Here is a 19,287-nt window from a genome sequence, read left to right as displayed (position 1 = left end):
GCAAGCCTGTAAATCCCAGTGGTTTGAAAGCTGACACAGGAGGAGCATGAGTCAAAGCCAGCCTCTGCAAAAGCAAGGCAGTAAGCAACTCAGTGAGACCCTGTTTCTAAATAAAATATAAAAAAGGGCTGGGGATGAGGCTCAGTGGTTGAGTACCCCTGAGTTCATTCCAGTACCCACCCCCCCGCAAAAAAAAGAACAACCAAATACAGGGCTGGAGTTGTGGCTCAGTGGTATAGCATTTGCCTAGCACATGTGAGGCACTAGGTTTGATCCTTAGCACCACATTAAATACATATATACATATATTGTGTCTATCTACAACTAGGACCAAGTACAGAAGTAGATAGAATCCATCTCCTCAAGCAGGTACATTAACCTACACTCAAGTAAGAAAACATTTGAAAGGAAGTCTCAGTTGGTAAAAAGGCTTATAGGCTTATCTACCACACGCACATGAATCACAAACCAGCTCAAGGATGCTAAGCATGAAGAACACGAAACCTAATATCAAATCACTCATTAAGTGTTCATTCATTCACCAAATAATGAATAGTGACAGAGCTCATTTGGTACCAGGCAACTATGAACACAGATGAGTCTCCAGTAGATACACTGACCACATATATTCTAGAACCAATTCAGCTCTCAGACTCACTCACTTAATGCCTGGCTCCCCCACAAGGTTATAAGCTCCACAAAGCTGAATAATCTTTAAAAGAAAAGATTCACAAATGTGTAGTCACAGTTTCTGCTCCCTTGCCCCAAAGAGAATTTATCATGCCTTTGTAATTTCAATTTTAAAACCAACTTGACCGATTTACTGGGGAATGGGTTGAGTTAGTAGAGAAAACACAGGAGAGATCAATCAGGAATTGCTAGTATTTTTTTGGAGGGAGGGGATAGCTTAAGGATCAGAGAGTCTAATGGTTGCTCTATAATTTTTTTAAATTTTGCTGGCATAATGAAACTTCTTTTGTTTTTCAAGAGACAAGAGTAAAAGATTCTTTGTTAGTGTTGGGACTTAAAACTAGACCATTAGAGAGCTCATCTCTGCAAGTTATATTATCTGAACAGGAAAAGTATCAGTGGAATAAAGTGTATAAATTCAATAATATCCAATTCATTGAATGGTAAGAAGACAAATGACTGAAGAAATATAAGCATTAAGGAAGAAAAAGAAAAAGCAATGAAATTAACATCAAAACGATTCACTTAAATAGTTAACAAAGAAAGAGCAGGGGGTTTGGAGCCAAGTTAATAAATTCAATTTTGACTGGGTATCAATAAAACAAGGAATAACTAATAAGCCAACAATGGAGATAAAATGATATCAAAGAAAAGAATATTCAATTAACCTAGAGGGAGACATGAAAAGAGGAAAAACAATAAAAAGAACAGATGAGAGAAACAGAAAACAAATATGATGGTACCAAACCACACTAATAATTAAATTAAATATAAATGGTTTAAAAGCACCAATTAAAATAGAGATCATAGGGATGAATAAAAATGCAAGACCCAATTCTATGATATATAAAAGAAAGTTACTTTTTAAAAATAGGGCTGAGAAAGGTTATGAAAAAGTAAGCTATTATGTACAGAATAAATTATGATGGCAAAACAAAAAGATGGTGCCAACATGAGAGAAATGAGGTCCAAGAAGGAAGGAAAGAAAGTTGTAGAAGTCAAGACAAAGATCTTATAATAATAAAAACAAGTGTGATCTATAAATATGCTTAGGGCATATAATTGTATATCCTTCAAAGTGCTTAGAACTTAATTAATTACACTGGTAAACTTTGTTTAAAAGGTATAATCTTGGGGACTGGGGTTGTGGCTCAGCGGTAGAGTGCTCGCCTTGCAAGTGAGAGGCCCTGGGTTTGATTCCCAGCACCACATAAATAAATAAAATAGAGATATTGTGTTCGATTACAACTAAAGAATAAATATTTTTAAAAAAGGTATAATCTTAGCTCAAGTCCATGACTTAAAAACACCAATGATTTTGAATTGTAATTTGTGATACTCCTTATCTACCCTTACTTTTAATTCCCCCATCTACCAGGTTAGTTACATTTACCTACATGGCTGTCTTCTACATCCATACAAAATATAATGGTAGTCAAAAAGCTGGCAGCGGGTAGGAAGAAGGCTTAAATGGTATACTATACCAAGTATACTTTTATAGGACCTTTACAAATCTGCAGGGCCTTCACTAATTTCCAATTGCATTCTAATTTAATAAATTTAACCTCAGAGACTTTCGACATGCTAATTTATATTTCATACAATAGGAAACTCTTATTATTGAGAATCTATATGGGTTTTGCTTGTCTATATAAATTTAACATTAAATATTTTTATTCCTTGATGCCCAAATACCTTTATTCTTTAAAACAATAATGTGTTCAATGTTATTTGAACTTCCAATTCAACCCAAAAGCCTCCACATGTGTTTCTTTCTAGTAGTTTTTAAGATTTAAAATTGTGGCCCCAAAATAAACATTTTTAAGTATTCTAATACCTGCTAGAGAAAATGAAAACAATATGAAGATGCACATATGCTTGTCATGGTATCTTTGCTTTATTCCTCTTCAGAGATATTTAATCTTTATAAAAGAAAAGCATAAAAAATATTCTGAACTTATTTTGAGAGGACTAAAGAGTTCACATCCATGGTTATAATTTGTTTCTCTTGGACCTAAACATACACCCACCCATTGGCTTCAGAAAAGTGCTTGGAAAGAAATCGTAGGATAGTGATACTTCCTGGAAATTTCAACTGAAAAGAAAAAAAAAAAAGTGTCCTTTTCATGAAGGGAGACAGTCAACAGCAAATGATACAAATGTTCTTTTAAGTTAATACTAATTTGTAAAAATATATCCTTACACAAAATATACATTCCTTCATTAAACAATTCTTTCTTGAGCAACTAACAAGAGGGTGATTTACAAATGGATTTGTCCTCTCATGCATTGATACACAATAAAGTTCCATTAAATACTAAGTAAAATGATTCAGTAAGAAAAAAATTATGTACCCAGTTTTGTAGGATCATTCCCAGCTCCCAGTATGCCTTTCTTTACCACTAGTTTGCTATTAAGATTGGGGCTGAGAAGGTAGCTCAGTGGCAGAGAGCTTGCAGTGCTTAGCAAAGCCTTGGGTTCAATGCCCTGGGGCAGGGAGATTGCCATTGAGACTGGCTATCTCTGCAAGTAAGCAATCACATTGCTAGGGGCAAGACTCCATCTTTCATCCTTATCCTCCACAGTAACCTGGCATGTAGCAGGTAATCAATGGAATTAATCTGATGAATTAATGAACTGCATCTAATTCACTAAGTAGTTAACAGCTATTATAAATCCCAGTTTAAAAAAAAAAAAAAAACTTCAATATAGTTACCGTTCTTGTCTCTCAATCTAGGCTTTATTATGTGTGTCTACTACTGAAATTGCCATTTTGAATTCTCAGTAGTAGTCAGTCTCTCTCACTGTGAACTCAATTGCTCAGTCTTGCTTTTAAACTCCCAGCCTGGCACATAGTAAGAATGAGCCCGAATACATTTCATAATAAACAGAAACAAATGCCAAAGGTAGCTCCTTAAATCAGTATTACAAAACTTCATGTTATTCTGTAGTAAATACAAATGTACTTAATTAAAAATAATGAAATTTACTATTATAATTAAATATTGAGGGGCTGGGGCTGGGACTCAGTGGTAGAGCACTTGCCTCTCACGTGTGAGACCCTGGGTTTGATCCTCAGCACCACATAAAAATAAATAAACCAAAAATAATAATAATTAAATATTGATCTTAGTCACCTTATAATAACCAAAGATTTATGCCCCAAGAACTACACAACTGATGACCTACAATATTGGATTTTACCAGATTTTACTGCACAGAGAGAAATACAAGACCACTACTAGAGTTGGAAATGTCATATAGTAGTGATACATAAAAGAAATATAAAATAAAGTTTTCTTGGGCCAGGAAATCCTCCAGAAAAATCCAGTATATGATAATTCTAAAACAAAGATATTTGTAAGTATGTGTCTTCCTTCCAAAATAATAGGGATGAGGAACAACTCAGTGATAGAGCACTTGCCTAGCATGCTCAAGGCCCTGTATTTGATTCCCAGCATCACAAAATTAACACTAATAATAACTAAACTAATTTGAAAAATGTTTCCAGTGTCTCCTGCAGAGCCTACAAAATGAAGACAAAACTCATTATCATACCCATGTTCAATACAGTCTGACACCTCCCTAGTTTTACAGCCTGTCTTCTTCCTATCCCCACTTCTCACACACCCTGAATTCCAGCCACACCAGCATCCTCAACATGAAATAAAGTTTCATGTTTCAAGGTCAGCTGGGCAACACAGGCAACTAACAAGACCCTGTTTTGTTTTGTTTTTTTTAAAGGGGAGTGGATTGATTGGAAATGCTCAACCAAAATGGTAGGATTTATTCCTGATGGTGTATTTATTCCTTGTACTTTATTTGTATTTTTCTGTGTAGTCAAGTTTCTGCACATATATTATTAGTTTAATATTTAATTTTTTTCAAATAAAGTCCCTTAAAACAAAATAATGTATTTTTCTCCCTTCCTTTACTCCTGCTGGGTAATTAATAAACAGTACCAAACGAGATCATGAGTCCCAAAAAAATTATAATAAACTGGTTTTGTGCTATGCAGTATAGACTTACATAAAATACAGAGGTACATTCATACTATTCCTCCTTGAGCTTGGCACAATATACAAGAAATCACTGGACCCTAAGACACACATGCTTTCAGACACTGTTACATCAGACGACTTTTTTAAAGTTAAAAGAATGAAAGGAATTTCCTGGATTTTATCAAGGCAATTTCCCCACAGATTTTTGTCCCCACTTTTAAAAACAAGGATTAAAGTCACTTCACAAAATTGAGTGTATATTTGCTGCTTAAAATGCTATTCAGAACATGAAATTAAAAGATCTTTAAAAAGCAATACAGATCAACAAAAGGCTTAAGATATCCTGCTCAGCAATTGTTTCAACAGTTTCCATAAAGAAAATCAAAAAGCAACCATGTGAAGTCACATCTAAGTGCAGAAGGGATCTACTTGAGATCACACAGGAAACACATATCAATCTAAGATCAAGAAAGAGTCTATATTTTATTTTTATATCACAGGACATGTTTCACTGACAAGTTTTCTCTACAACCTCATTAAAATACCAAGCACAATACATGCATAATTTAACACAGCACAAGGGCAGGGACATATTTTTCAGAACTGCAAAGTGGCATCTGTAGAATGTCTCAAAGGAATGACAAAGGCACTTCTTTAGCCCTAACAAAGAGAACAATGTTTCCACTAAAATACTACAGGGCTATTGCATTTCGGAGAGGAAAGGCAATAAAAATTAACAGAAAACAGAACTAAATATGTAGAATGTAAATAAGAACTAAAAGAAACTATTGAGGATACAAGTTTCACTCATTATAGCGCATAAAACTAAGAGCTTAATGTCTTTCAAAAATCAAATAATTTCATATATTAAATATGCAAAAAAACAAATTTAAAAAAATAAAATTACTTATTTTGTCAACTGAACTAATTATTTTAGACTTCTGAACACTATACTTCTATAATTTCCGCTATTTAAAAGACAGTTAATAGGCCTGGGGGTGTAGCTTAGTGGTAGAGCACTTGCCTAGCATGTGACAGGCACTGGGTTCAATCCCCAGTTGGGGGAGGGGGTTAAGATAGCTAATAAGCTATGCCAGCATTATGCTAAGCAAACTACTATGTCATTTAATTTTTCATGACAACTCCATGAAAAAATGTACTATCAAAGATAGTATAGATTTGGGCTAAGGTTGTGACTCAGAGGAAAAAGCACTAGCCTAGCATGCGTGAGGCACTGGGTTCAATCCTCAGCACCACATAAAAATAAAATAAAGGTATTGTGTCCATCTATAACTAAAAAATAAATGTTAAAAAAGGTACTATAGATTTTTCTTCAAAAAAAATGAGTCTTAGAAATACAAAATGACTATTCATATCCCTTCACTCTAAGCTATAAAATTTTGACTTTCTTTCCAAGACATTTTTATTCTGAATTTCAAGACTACATATATCACATAAGGTTTACATGGATTAAAGTCAAAATATTTTTAATGAGACAGGAACTTCTAAAACTTCATACAAAAAAAAATGGAACTAGAAGCTTAATGAACTGGGGGGTGGAGGGGAAATCAGAATATACCTATTCTTAACCAAATAACATTTTCAAAAACTGTTCAATTGTTTCTTAAGCTACTGGGCAGGGGTGCCAAAAGACAGGATTAATTACAAAACAGAGTAAATATCTGAATATATTCAATGAAGAAAAATCACAAACAGGAACTTAAGTTCACCGATTTTTATCTGAAGTTTATGTGCTTACTGGATAATACCCAAAAAAATAACATGATGACTTGTATTGTGAGCAAAATCTTCTCATTTATTTATAAACAACAAGCTTATTAAAGTAAATAAAATAGTAAATAAGGTACATAAGTAATTTTTTCTCCCTATAGGACTATGTCTCATAAATTATCAGTCAACCCTATTTTTAATTCCCCAAAACAATGCTACTCACTAATCTTCCTCAAATCCAGTTCTGATCAAATCATGCATCCCTGTGGAAAATCTCAATGACTCCACTAACTGCAGGTGGCAAACAATCTCTTCCACCTGAAAATGCTGCGTCCTCCAAGCTCTTGCGTAATGGTCCTTTTGAGCCTTCAGCCCAGATCTGCCCAGGATGAATGCTATAATCCAGGGAAAGCCACTCAAAGTCTCTTGGCTCACTCCTTAGACTTTTCTCAAAAGACAGCCAGCTGAGGAGAATGACAGTCAACTCCCAAGGAAAGTCCAGCTAGCTGGATATGACCCTGCCAAAGACTTCCCTACGGCCCCCAGCTCCATGCCATCCTTTCCATCCTCCAAATCCTCCCCCACACCTGTCTCAGTTCAGCACTGTCCCAAAGGATACGCCTATCTACCCATCCTACTCACCCTACAAAATGAGTCTGTTTTACCCATCTCTGTATTCTCCACACTCTTTGACACACAGTCATGCTGTGTTTAAGTTGGGTAGAAAGAAATGTATTAAGAAATCCAGAGCACTTATATTTTCAAAAGATTCTGGGCATTATAGTGTTATTTTTCTATAAGCCAAGATAATCACCTTAACTATTCAGTTATCATAACATTAAATTAAGTGGCACTCTAATGGAACCAATTTATTTTCAGCACATGTTTAACAAGAAATTAAACATCTTTTAAGAAATCACATTAAGAAAATGTAAGGAGAATGCGATCTACTTACTATCTTCACTCAATCTGACTGCTTCTCCTGGGTTAAGAATGATTTAACAGGTCACTATTTCAGAAAAGTATTAAATTCTCAAAGCAAGAAATGGTTCTGAAATAAGCCCTACAATAATGCATCTTGGTGTAAATAATCCTCCTGAATCACATTAATTTTAGATCGGGGGAGAGGGGCTGAAAAAATATAACTTAGCCAGCCCTTTATTTTGTATACATTAGAGAATCTAGGGATTTTTAATTTGAGCTAAATAATGGAGAGGTCAGAAGGTTTTTGTTGTTTTTTTTTTTTTTTTTTTTTTTTTTTGGCAATATGAGGGATTGAACCTAGGTCCTCATACATCCCAGGCAAGCACTCTATATCTAAGGTACATCCTCAATCATTTTTATCTTGAAATAGTCTAAGTTGTACAGGCTGGCAACAAACTTTGCACCATCCTGCCTCAGTCTCCTTAGTAACTGGGATTACAGTTGTATGGCACCACATCAAGAAATCCATTTTTTTAAATGTATTGAGAAAAGGTAGGTATACCCACCAAGCCCTTCTACCACTCAACTCTTTTCAAAGAATATCCGCCAGATATTTTTCATCTGCATTACAAGTTAAATCAACTAAGTGATGAGCTCGTATTTCTTAATGAATTTGCCCCTCAGTGTTCATCAGGTGGAGCTTTTTTTCAAACACACTTTCCTTTTGGTACCCTATTTTCCCAATACATGTCACACCACTGAGCTTCCAATTTCCTAAGAGGAAAATAAAAACAAAAATGAAGACAGTGGCTATTTTTTAAAAAAAATAGGCATTACTATAATGTTTCATCCATGCATAACATTTATCAGAGCACAGTATGCCTCTTCCTTTCACTTTTCAAGTTGGTGCTGAAATTGCAATAGAAAATGGGCACCAGCAAAGGCTTGAGAAGTGAGGGCACCTCTCCAGGAAAGCAGCAGCTATGGCTATCACAACTGACCAATAACAGAAAAAAAAAAAACCTACTAACATTTTATTCTTCTGGAACCCTCCATTTATAATTTGAAAACATAACAGATACCTTTAGGACATTGCTAAGTAAAATGCAAGCTTTTTTTCCAGGAAACCTGGCCAACGCAATCACCAAAAAGCCAAATCTGCAGGGTATATCAGCCACCTCTGTAGATAGTTCCTTATTAGCTATCACCTTCTACTTATGTTTGTGCATAATGTCACCCTGAGATCAAATTCATAATATTCATTATGTTCCAGAATAACAACACCCTAAAAAAAATTAATGTGACCACCCCTTATACTATCAAAGCAGAGCATCCCAAGAAAAACACCAACTCACATTTATCAGTAATGGAGTCACTGGGTACTCATAGAGCTCCCTCACAACTCATATTTGCAGCCCAGGTCTGGGGTCATGGCTACCAACTTACTTGCTGGCACCACACAATCCAAGGACACCTGGATTAGGATAAACCCCTTAAGTAGCAGTGCTGACACAATTCAGTCCTAGTGCTTAAGTCAGAGGTGGCCCAACCTAGGGTCAGGAAATAATGTGACTAATACTAGAACCCAAAGACGAATACAAATGTCTTTAGGAAGCAGTTTCTTCCCAGTCATAATTCCCAAATTATTACTCTTTTTGTGAGCCAAAAAAAAAATCCAAATGACCTACAGAGTATGCATAATCATTACTACCTAACTATATAATAAGCAAAGACTACTCAAAGAGAAATAAAACCACATATCACACAAGTGTGCTTCATCCATAAAGTGATGGGGCTGTTTTCTTTACAGCTCATGGAATCGGTCACATCTTCCATGTCCTGAAACTTCCACAGTGAGCAAGTTGAAGGAGAGTGGCAATAGTGGTATAGATTCTAACAGAAGCAAGCAGTCAATCAAAAACAAGATTCTTTATATCACAGTGAACAAACTTTTTGGTACAATGCTAGCAAACTTAAGTACAGCATTATTAAGAAGCACAGAATACTGCCAAAGGGAGGTAAAAATCCTTTACATCTCTTCCTACTTTATCTAGCCACTCAGGCCAATTTCCTTCTTTTTCTTCAACACTTAAGCTGTCAATTTCCCCACCCACACCAATCATTCAAAAAACTTCTGGAAAAGAACCAAAAGTATAATCAGGTTTGCCAAATGACATTCAGATAAAGTCCCCACTAATATTTGGCTATCTATTCTGCTCATTTCTCCATCTCTTTCTCTTCTTTCTTCCTTCCCTTTCCTTACATGCAGATAGAGCCTGGCACTTATTTCCTTTCTTCCTCACTTCATATCCCTTAGATTTTCAACACAAAATTTTTCCACTCCTCCTACCTCTAGTTTAATTCTTCTCTCAAAATAAAATGAGAAATGTACAAAATTGTCAGTAAGTCTTCAGGCTATGGAATGCAATATTTTAAAGACTTCATGTGGAGGGAATTTCCAGGAAACAAAAACTGATTATTCCCTATCACCTATTTTCCAGACATTCCTCCACATCTCAAAGTCATTTCAAATGTCATATATAGTTTCCTCTAGATTTAGACACACAGAAGGGTGAATCTGAAGACATAAAAACCACCTCTAAAAGTATGTCTAACTACCTGTTGACTGAAACAAAAAGTGCTTGATTCATGCCTGACTTGCTTATTCTCCAGAGATATTTCTTAGACCAGCAGTCCCAACATGACTAGAAACTCAAAGAGAACATGTTCCCAACATGCCCCAAAGGTATGCAGAACATGTTTATTACAGCCAGAACATGGCAATAATACTGAGAGCCTTCAAAATACTCTACTAGTACTATGGAATCAAAGGAAAGTGGGGTATGGGGGAGACAAAGAACAGGAAGGACAAGACACCTTTGTCCTTCAGGAGGAAACCCTGAAAAGTTAACAGTAACAAATTAGTTGAATTTCAGGACTAGTGCCTTAAGACCATGTGTGAACAACTATCAAAGGAATTATACAGCTAAACTTAATGGAAAAATAAGGCAAATACATTCCAGAGTAAAAGACATTTGGGACAGGCCCAGTGGCACATACCCATAATCCCAGCTACTCAAGAGGCTAAGGCAAGAGGATCTTAAGTTCAAAGCCACGTTGGCAACCCTGTCTCAAAAATTTAAAAGAGAATAAGGTATGGAGGTGTAGCTCAGTGATAAAGCGCTGGGGGTGTTCAATCCCCAGCATCATAAAAAAATAAAGAAAAATAAAATTTTGGTATATGAGACAATAATTACTTTAACAAAACCTTTTTTTTTTTTTTTTAAGCTTTAAGGGATTCACTGGCTTTAACAAGGCGGAAAAGAAAAGGCCCAAATATGTTCACGCTACATATAAAATATAGGTTTTTAACCCCTACCCCTTTCAGATTTACATCAAATAAACCTCAAACAGCAACAATTCAACTGTATCATGATGATTTTTCAAACTTTCCCCAATCTTTTGGGACAAATTAACAACTGTGTTTGGATGGTCTCAATTTTTCATCTTTCAGATTCAATGTCATAGTTAGCTACCCTTAACCCTTCTGGTCAGTAATCTCTAATTTATCCTACAAAGGATCCTAAGACAAAAACACTTCACAAATCACCCCAGTAAATAACAGCCAGAATGCTACAGTAAAAAGTATACTGGAATAGGTGGAGTCAGTTCTAAAATTCCAACTCTAAAAGTAATTTTGAGCAAGTCATTTAACTTCACTTTATTAAATTTCTTTGTCTATAAAATAAAGGGAGGGGAAATAAATAATATCCTAAGTGCCTCTTAGTTCTAAAAAATTATACATTTTTAAAGCAGTTGGCAGAACTACACAAAATAATAATACTGAGTTTTAAAAAAAGACATCAAAACCATACATACAGCATGAGCTTCACTTTATGGAGTATACAGAAATACACATTTACACAAGTATTTATTCCACAAACTATGAATATACAGTAACAAGGAAATAATGACTAGATCTATGAGAATAAGGCTGGCTTTCATTAATTATGCTTCTCAGTAGTCCAAATTCTATTCATAAACATGTTAATTATCATTAAAAAGATCCAATCTCTTGAATCCAAACTTGCCATTTTGAATCAAAGCTCTCAGCCTCTACAAAATACACTGGCTATCAGGGTACTCTCCCAGAAACACTGAAAGCCTAGTTTTTAATTGAGGGGAAAGCAGAGGAGAAAAACCCTCAACTTTGTTTTTCCACAGCTATTTTTCTCATCAAGAATGACAACCCCACCCTGGCCCCCGCCCCCCAGTCACAAAAATCTCTTGGGAGTGACTAAACCCAAGTAACCTGAAACTGGAATTTCTGGGACTGTGTGGCTTTCAAAAAGCATTGCATTGTCATCTCCCTACCTCTACACACACAATTTCATACTTATTTTTGCAACAAAATCTCACATTAGTACTTAAAACATCCTTCTTTTTTTCTTTCTTTTTAAGCATGGGCAGACCACATGGAAAAAGAAGAGAATGACTTGGCACCTCTGATGGTGATGTCATTATCAGCCATGGCTCTGAACTGTCCCTGGAATGCAGTTTACAGCTTTAATCTCTTAGCCCACCCAATGCTGTTTAACATACACACACCCTTCCTGGCCCTAGAAAACCTCAGTCAGACTCCTGCACCTATAACTTTTCAGTTTTAAACATTTTATAGACCACAACATTAAACACTGTCAGGACCATCCTTGGAAGACAAAACATTAGCAGCTCTAAACCTGTATTTAATATCTCTGGCAGAACTGAGAAGAACTAATTCTACATAACTATCTATAAGCAGTCCTTGACTCATGGTAGGTTATACTCCAGAAGTCTAATTTGCAGTCTTTTTGAAAAAAAAGAAAGACTACACATCATAACCCCCATTGCCAGTGAGGGCTTGCTTGGAGAATGGGAACCACAGGGAGAGCATGAGATAGGGTAATGAAAGTGAAGCTGGGATGTGAGCCCCAATCCTCAATTTATAAAATGAGGCTAAGGAAATACAGTAACTGGCAGTCCATACAGATGAAACAATGCAGGGAAAATGATGATTTCTGGCATGAAATTAAACTTTCAAAAGGTTTAAGCCTGGCATGGCTGTACACTCCTAGAAACCCAGCTACTCAAGAAGGTAAAGCCCACGAACTACCAAGTTCCAGACCAACCTGGATTAATTACACAGCAAGACCAGATCCCAAAATGAAAAGGGTTGGGGGGTGGGGGGGACGAGGGGAGGGGAGCTCAGTGGTAGAGTGTCTGCCTAGCATGTGGGAAGCCCTGAGCTTGATCTCCAGTACTACTAAAAACTAAAGTTATTTATTATTATTACTTTTCCCCTACAAAGTCATTAAAAGGGGTATTAAAATCCCTAAGCCTAACTAATGAAGTACAACTATCTGTAATGCACTTAAATGTACTTGGAAAACTTAACCGCAAATTTTAACACCTCTAAGGAAAACACAATAAGGAGTTCCAACTGAAACATATTTGCTCTTCAGAGGAATGGGTGCCACACATGCCAGACAGTGCAAAAAAGAGACTCTCTACCCTCCATGTTCTCTAGCAATCACCCTCCACCCAAGAGATAGGGTACCTGACAGGAAGGTGGGGTCTGAATTCTGAAAGAATTTCAAAGGCTTAAGATGTGAAAGAATCTAAACCTCTGCCCAAATCACCCAACTCCCCCTCTGAAAGACCCTGACCTTTTCCCCTTCCTTTTTAAAAACAGAATGTAGCCTCTTGCTTCCCACGCTGTCTCCCACATTTGGTCTAGAAAGCAACACTTGGCAATTTTCTATCAAAATTTTACTATTCATGTATATGATGTGTCAAAATGCATTCTAGTCAAGTATAACTAGTTAGCACAAATTGTTTAAAAAACATTTTACTACTCATAACAATAGGACAATGAATAAGCCCAAATATGTTCACCAGTTAAAAAAAAAAAAAAAAACACATTCAGCTGCCAATGCTAACTAAAAAAGAGAAAGAAAAGTCAAGACAACAGGAAAAGGAAGAAAACTAGAAATCTTCAGTTGTAATTTCAATTATTTTTTGCTGATCACATGTTTTTGAGCAACCCGTAACAAAGTCCCAGAATGCGCTCTCCCTGTGATCCAAATCACATCAAAAGTGCTCTCTTGGGCTGGGGATATAGCTCAGTTGATCGAGTACTTGCCTCCCATGCACAAAGCCCTGGGTTCAATCCCAAGCACTATTTGGGGGCGGGGGGGGGCAGTGCTCTCTCCTTACAGCCTGGCTTTTACAGACTCAAAGGGTCTTAGACTGGTCCAGGCCCTGGTATTTTTCCAATCTATTTCCCTCAGTCTAAGAGTGAAGCTGAAAGACCAGATGCTAAACCAAAAACTCAAACCAACATTTGGGCCATACTTTTCTCCACTAGCCAACAATGTTTACCACACCATGTTTAAAGCCTGAACCCCAAACCTTCATCATGTATAATACATTCCAAATCTAAACTCCTTTTACATATTATCCTTTCTATAAGGCTTAAAGCAGAGCACTGTGTTCCTACTTTAAAAAAGCAAATCTCCAATGATCCTGTTCTCCTGACCATCTGTTACACATTCCCACAGTTAGACCCCAAGCTTTTAAATTTTTCCATCTGTAACCCAGAGTAAAATATTTACATTCCAATCTAGTTCACAAATACACAGTAAACACCCCAGTTTTAATGGAAACAAAGTTTTTAAATGACCATGTATCATCCACTCTGATGAAAACCAAAGCCTAAACTTGGGCAGTCTGTGCTAAATCCGGCCTCAAATCTCCTGCCAGGGACTCTACCTCAGCACTCCCCTTTTCTTTTCTCTCCCAAAGGGAAAGGCTTCTTTTCTTAATTTTCATGTAAAAGTTTCTTACAAACTAGATGAGGCCATGACTCTCATGTTTACTCTATTTCACTCTTTTAAATGCTGGTCATGACCCTCTAAAATGATTTCTTGAAAAGCCCAGCCCTAGACCTCTACCTCCTACACCTTTATGTGTGAAACATACCTCACAAACCTTAAAAGGACACCAAATAACACCAAGAAATCCTACAAAGTTCCCAGGTCAACACACATTCATACTCTCTTGGACATCAATTTCATACCACACAAAAAGCAAAAAACATAAACTCAAAAAATATATATCCTCTGATACTGGAAACTGGATGTTCCTTATGTTCTTAGCCATAATCCAACTACAGCTATTGTCCAATAGGGAAAATATAAAACTATGTCACCAAAAAAAAGAAAAGATAAAAAAGAGGAAAGGAAACAAAATCTGCCCCAGTACCAAACTGAGTTCTAATACCAATAAATTTAAGGGCAAAAAAACCATTGGAACAATAAAATCAGAATATTTATTTCTCCCCTACTTAAAAAATGTTTAGTAATATTTATTCTAATTCTCTTACTAAAAAAGTAGTCTATGTGCAACATGTCCTGCCTCTTTAATCACTATCAGGCACAACAGTTTATTGTTCAAGTATAATTGGTTCACTAACGCAACCACCTGTGCAATCAGACACACTCAATTTGCAAAGGTCAAGTCCAATGGCATGGCCGTTAAACAATAAGCACCAGTGGCCTGCTAGTGGATCTTCATTGAAAGAAACAACTCTTGCCATAATTATCTCTACATTGAATCCAAGTATCTAATAAGTGCTTTCATATAATTCAACAACAAAAAAAATAACAAAACATACATTACAGAGTTGCAATTTATTCTAACCCAAGCCACTGATGGTGACTCTAAGACAAATAAGAGAACTGACCCTGGAGTAAAATGGAGCTGTCTCTATGAAATTCAAAAACCAGTGTAAGCAAAGGGAGTAAGTAAAGGAAGCATAACTGCCAAAGGAGAAAGCACCACTTCAGTCCAGGATTCAAGGTGCTACAAGAAGCTCCATCAGGCAATCACTGCAGGACCTCAGACCATTTCTATCACTTCGAAACCCAGTTCTTCCTAATAGGGATAGAAAGGAAACAAAACATAACAGAATAGTAGGAAAGTCTAGATTTAAATCCATATGCCAGGAAACAAGGTCACTCTCAAGAACACTTAAAGGCTGCTCTTCAGAGCAAGAAGATACTTGAGTGTGAAGGAAACTCAAGTGAAAAATGTTTATCTGCAAACATGGCCAAGATATAGGCCTTACTCTTTCAGACCTTATCAAAAAAGACCATGCATGCACAAACTACACCTATGTAGTCATGCTGATGTATCGATTCCTTTCTCACTCACTTAAGGTCCTTCCCCAGCACCCCAGCTTTCAATCATCCACCCAACCATTTTTCATTATTCAGTTTTAAGACTGCTAATGTATTTGCTTTTCTTCCTCTTTGATTCCATTAAAACTGGGTGTTTATTGTGTATTTGTGAACCATTCACTTACTCAATATTTAGAGACTGGCTACCTGTATGTAACCAGCCCCATGTTTGAACACTGCAATCTAGTAAGGGATATACAGGGAATAAGCCCATGATTACAATCCATTCTGAGAAATATCTACTACAAAAAGAAATGTGTTCAGCAACTCAGGAGGCTGAGGCAGAGGATCACAAGTCCAAGGACAGCCTTGGCAACTTACCAAGACCTTGACTCAAAATAAAAAATGTCTGGGGATATAGTTAGTTCAGTGATAGAGCAAACCTGGGTTCAATACCCAGTATAAAAAAAAAAATGAAACATACAAAAATATCCTAAAGAGGATAAGTAGGGTAAAATGGGAGTCATACCTAAAGGGTGAAGAGAGAAAGGAAAGGAGGTACAGACTTCCAAGTACTTACAAAGGCATCAAGTATGAAAGACCACTCTCAACTTTTTGCATTTAACCAAAATCACAAAAGTTATGGCCAAGAATTTATGAGATAATACAAAAAAAATCTAGCCTATTTCTCTACTAACAAGGTAGACATTTGATAGATATTAGACTCAGGATTCTTTTTAATATTTCCTAAACATTCCACTTACACCCTGTGTTTCCATTTACAACATGAAACAATGCTCGATTCCATGGATGTAGAGACCTGCATATACCAATCACAACTCCATTCTCTGGTACTCAATATAATTCTGAGGCACACACTAGGACCTTCATCCTAGTCAAAACTGCATTAAGTGAAACTTATCTTTGGTTGGTATCCCCCTTCCTTCTTTGGTTTATCTTCCACCCTAAGCCAAGATAGTTTATATACCACTCTTCAGCTGTCAAGTAATTGTGGCTAAAATGATGACACATACTAGTTTAAGGTGTGACTTCCCCTAATTTGGAAGTAGTGGGTAAAGGTAGGAAACAGGTGAAAGAATTCAATGTAATTTCAACCTGTGTTCTTTATCTCAGAGCTGAGTGCACAAACAGATGGATATGCTTTTCCCCTCATCTCTAGAACAGATAAAAAAAAAAAAAAGTGCAGTTGCCATTGAGTTGTTTTCTTAAGAAAACCTCATAAAATCAGAATTTCTCAGGAATTATATTTGGCCTGGAGCCTATACAGCTAGATGAGGATTTCTCAACCTCTTCGGTATTGACATTTTGTTGTGAGGAGCTATCCTGCACATTGTGGGATGTTAGCCTCTCTACATACCAAATACCAGCAGCATGCCCTCAAGTCATGGCAATCAAAAATGTCCCTAGTAGTTGCCAAATATCTTCTAGAGAATCACCCAGGCACCCCCACCAAGAGTTGAGAACTATTGTGCTAGATTATGAGATAACTTAGTAATTAGTCAAAGAGAAAAATGGGTGTTGATGAATAGGACAAAATATTAAAGAATAAAATTACATCTAACCAGCTATTTGCATTTTAGTGAAAAGCTATTACACATCCTCAACAGAAAAAAAAATCAAAATTAAAGTCAACAAAGTAAAGCAAAGTCTGGAGCACTTAAATAACAATGTGATTGCATGTACATTGTGGTAACTGCTATAATTCAGACCACAAAATTATATTGAACGATTAAGTTCACAGATGCTGAGGTAAGATGGAAACCACACCTAAGAACTTAATGAAAACAGTAAATCAAGCCAAGTCTGCTCATTCCACATATCCAAGCCCATTCTGCAAAATTAATCTTGACCGATTTTTATTCTACAAAATGAATATCTGGAATAGTGATTACTTTGAAATAATGAAGACTATATAGATAGGATTCCAAATCCCATCTCCAACCATGCCAAGCAAATGAGATAATTATTTATAAAATAATTTTCTATAAAGTCCAATAGTCAAGCTTTTCCAGCTGTATGACACCCTCTGTAAACTGTTTACCTTATGCAGAGAAGTAAACAATAAAACCAATGAGACGATATCAGTATCGTGCCTGGCATCCTGTAGGTTACTAACAAATAGCAATTACCAGAAGTTGCACACATATATTTCATAAATATGCTTCTAATATAAAATGGAATATATTGCCTATGTGAAAAAAATGCACTTCTAATCAGCAAAATGAAAAAAAAATACATGAACAAAACTCATTCCTATAAAATACATGCTTTAGATGCCAAGATTTGCCATCCTATTTAAAGCAGGAGTAAAATGAATGCCCATCAAAGCACATAGTTATAATAAAAGCAAACCATAAATGCTACTTTATTTTTTTAAGTACCACAGCATTTTCCACTGTGCTAACTCAAACATACTCACCTAGACTTTTATCTAAAATCAGCCAAACATCATGTCAAACAACTGAAATTAAAAATTCACTTTATAAATTTTCTATAAAGCCTAACAATCATGTGGGAAAAAAGAGAATTTTCTCACACATACCCAAAGCCAGTTTGTTAGTTGCTGTTTTTGCCTCACAAAGGTTGTTTGCTAGCCACAAGCTACTACAAATTGTTCAGACCTTTTGGCAGCAACACAGGAAACTGCCCTTTTCACCCGTTCTCCCACAAAAATGTAGTCAATTTCTAGGCAAGCCCATCTCTCAAGGCTACTTGCTTTGGGGAGCTGAATGCACAAATTTTTCATTTAGCAATAAGAAAGAGCCCCAAATATTTTACATTTTTGTGAAAAGAACTGAAAGCAAGTCACCAAAGACATATGGGTAAAGTTCTTATTAAATCAACTCATAAAGTATGCTACACCAACACTTGAAATTTATAGGGCATTTGGAATCACAGCTGTTCTGTTTTATCCACATCGTCAAGGATGCAATAAGCAACACGTGAAACCATTTCCTGACAATTATCTTTGGCTTTCCACCATTTTCAAGCTGTCATGTTTCGTATATGTAGTTTAAATAATTATGATATTTTTAAAATACAAAACTCAAGTTACCCCAAGTCACTGTATCTTCTATTTGAATCCGAAGTTTTTCTACAATCTTATGCATCACATAAAAACATTAGGGCAAGTCACAGAATAAAGCTGAAGTTCCTCTCAGCTTTTTATTATTTTTTTAAAAATCAATGCACATTTTTCTCCTTCAATTATTTAAGGGGAGGTAAGGACAGGAGGTGGTAAATTACCAACAGCTGTAACATATTTAATTTCTAAAAATAAAACCAACATTGCCTTTTAAATACAAAATTAAAGACAACCCTTTGAAAACTAGGAATTTCTTTTTTCCATTTGGCTTAAAATTTTACAGACTGGTCATTTATTAAAAAGACATAAAAGCCCAAATGGTAATAAGGCATCTGCAGTCACTCAAAAAATGAAGCTGGATATTACCATGACCTGGGAGAAGAATCAAATGCCAAAATTCAATCTGTGAACCAAATTCACAATTAATAGATTAAAAAAAAAAAAACAACTGCTCATTATTTTTTAGGGCATATTTTCTGTCTCCAAGATGATTTGTAGCTGCAAACAAGTTACAATAATGACTCAAGGACAATTTCTTCAAAAAGGTACAATATCAGAAAATATCCAAAAAACACACAAGAATGATAAGCAAAATATGTTCAATTCAATTACACAA

General features: G+C 35.9%; 1 protein-coding gene and 1 non-coding gene across 40 annotated transcripts in view; one reads left to right on the top strand and one right to left on the bottom strand.

Moving 5' to 3' along the window:
- Positions 1–19,287, bottom strand: part of Epb41l2 (erythrocyte membrane protein band 4.1 like 2) — a 189,233-nt gene that overhangs the window by 132,520 nt on the left and 37,426 nt on the right. The window contains exon 1 of one of the 39 annotated variants that reach the window (XM_078019141.1): positions 8,702–8,722. The exons of the other annotated variants lie outside the window; for them this stretch is intronic. The gene's annotated coding sequence lies outside the window, so the exon portion shown is untranslated. Of the gene's footprint in view, positions 1–8,701; positions 8,723–19,287 lie in introns of those variants that run through there. 39 annotated transcript variants of the gene reach the window in all.
- Trnaa-ugc (transfer RNA alanine (anticodon UGC)) lies at positions 1,830–1,902 on the top strand. The gene has a single exon. It is a non-coding gene; the product is annotated as a tRNA-Ala (tRNA).

Source organism: Ictidomys tridecemlineatus, chromosome 8 (genome assembly GCF_052094955.1).
Source record: "Ictidomys tridecemlineatus isolate mIctTri1 chromosome 8, mIctTri1.hap1, whole genome shotgun sequence".
Taxonomy (NCBI): domain Eukaryota; kingdom Metazoa; phylum Chordata; class Mammalia; order Rodentia; family Sciuridae; genus Ictidomys; species Ictidomys tridecemlineatus.
The sequence above is the reverse complement of the archived record's forward strand: the minus strand, read 5'-3'. Positions and strand labels throughout refer to the sequence as shown.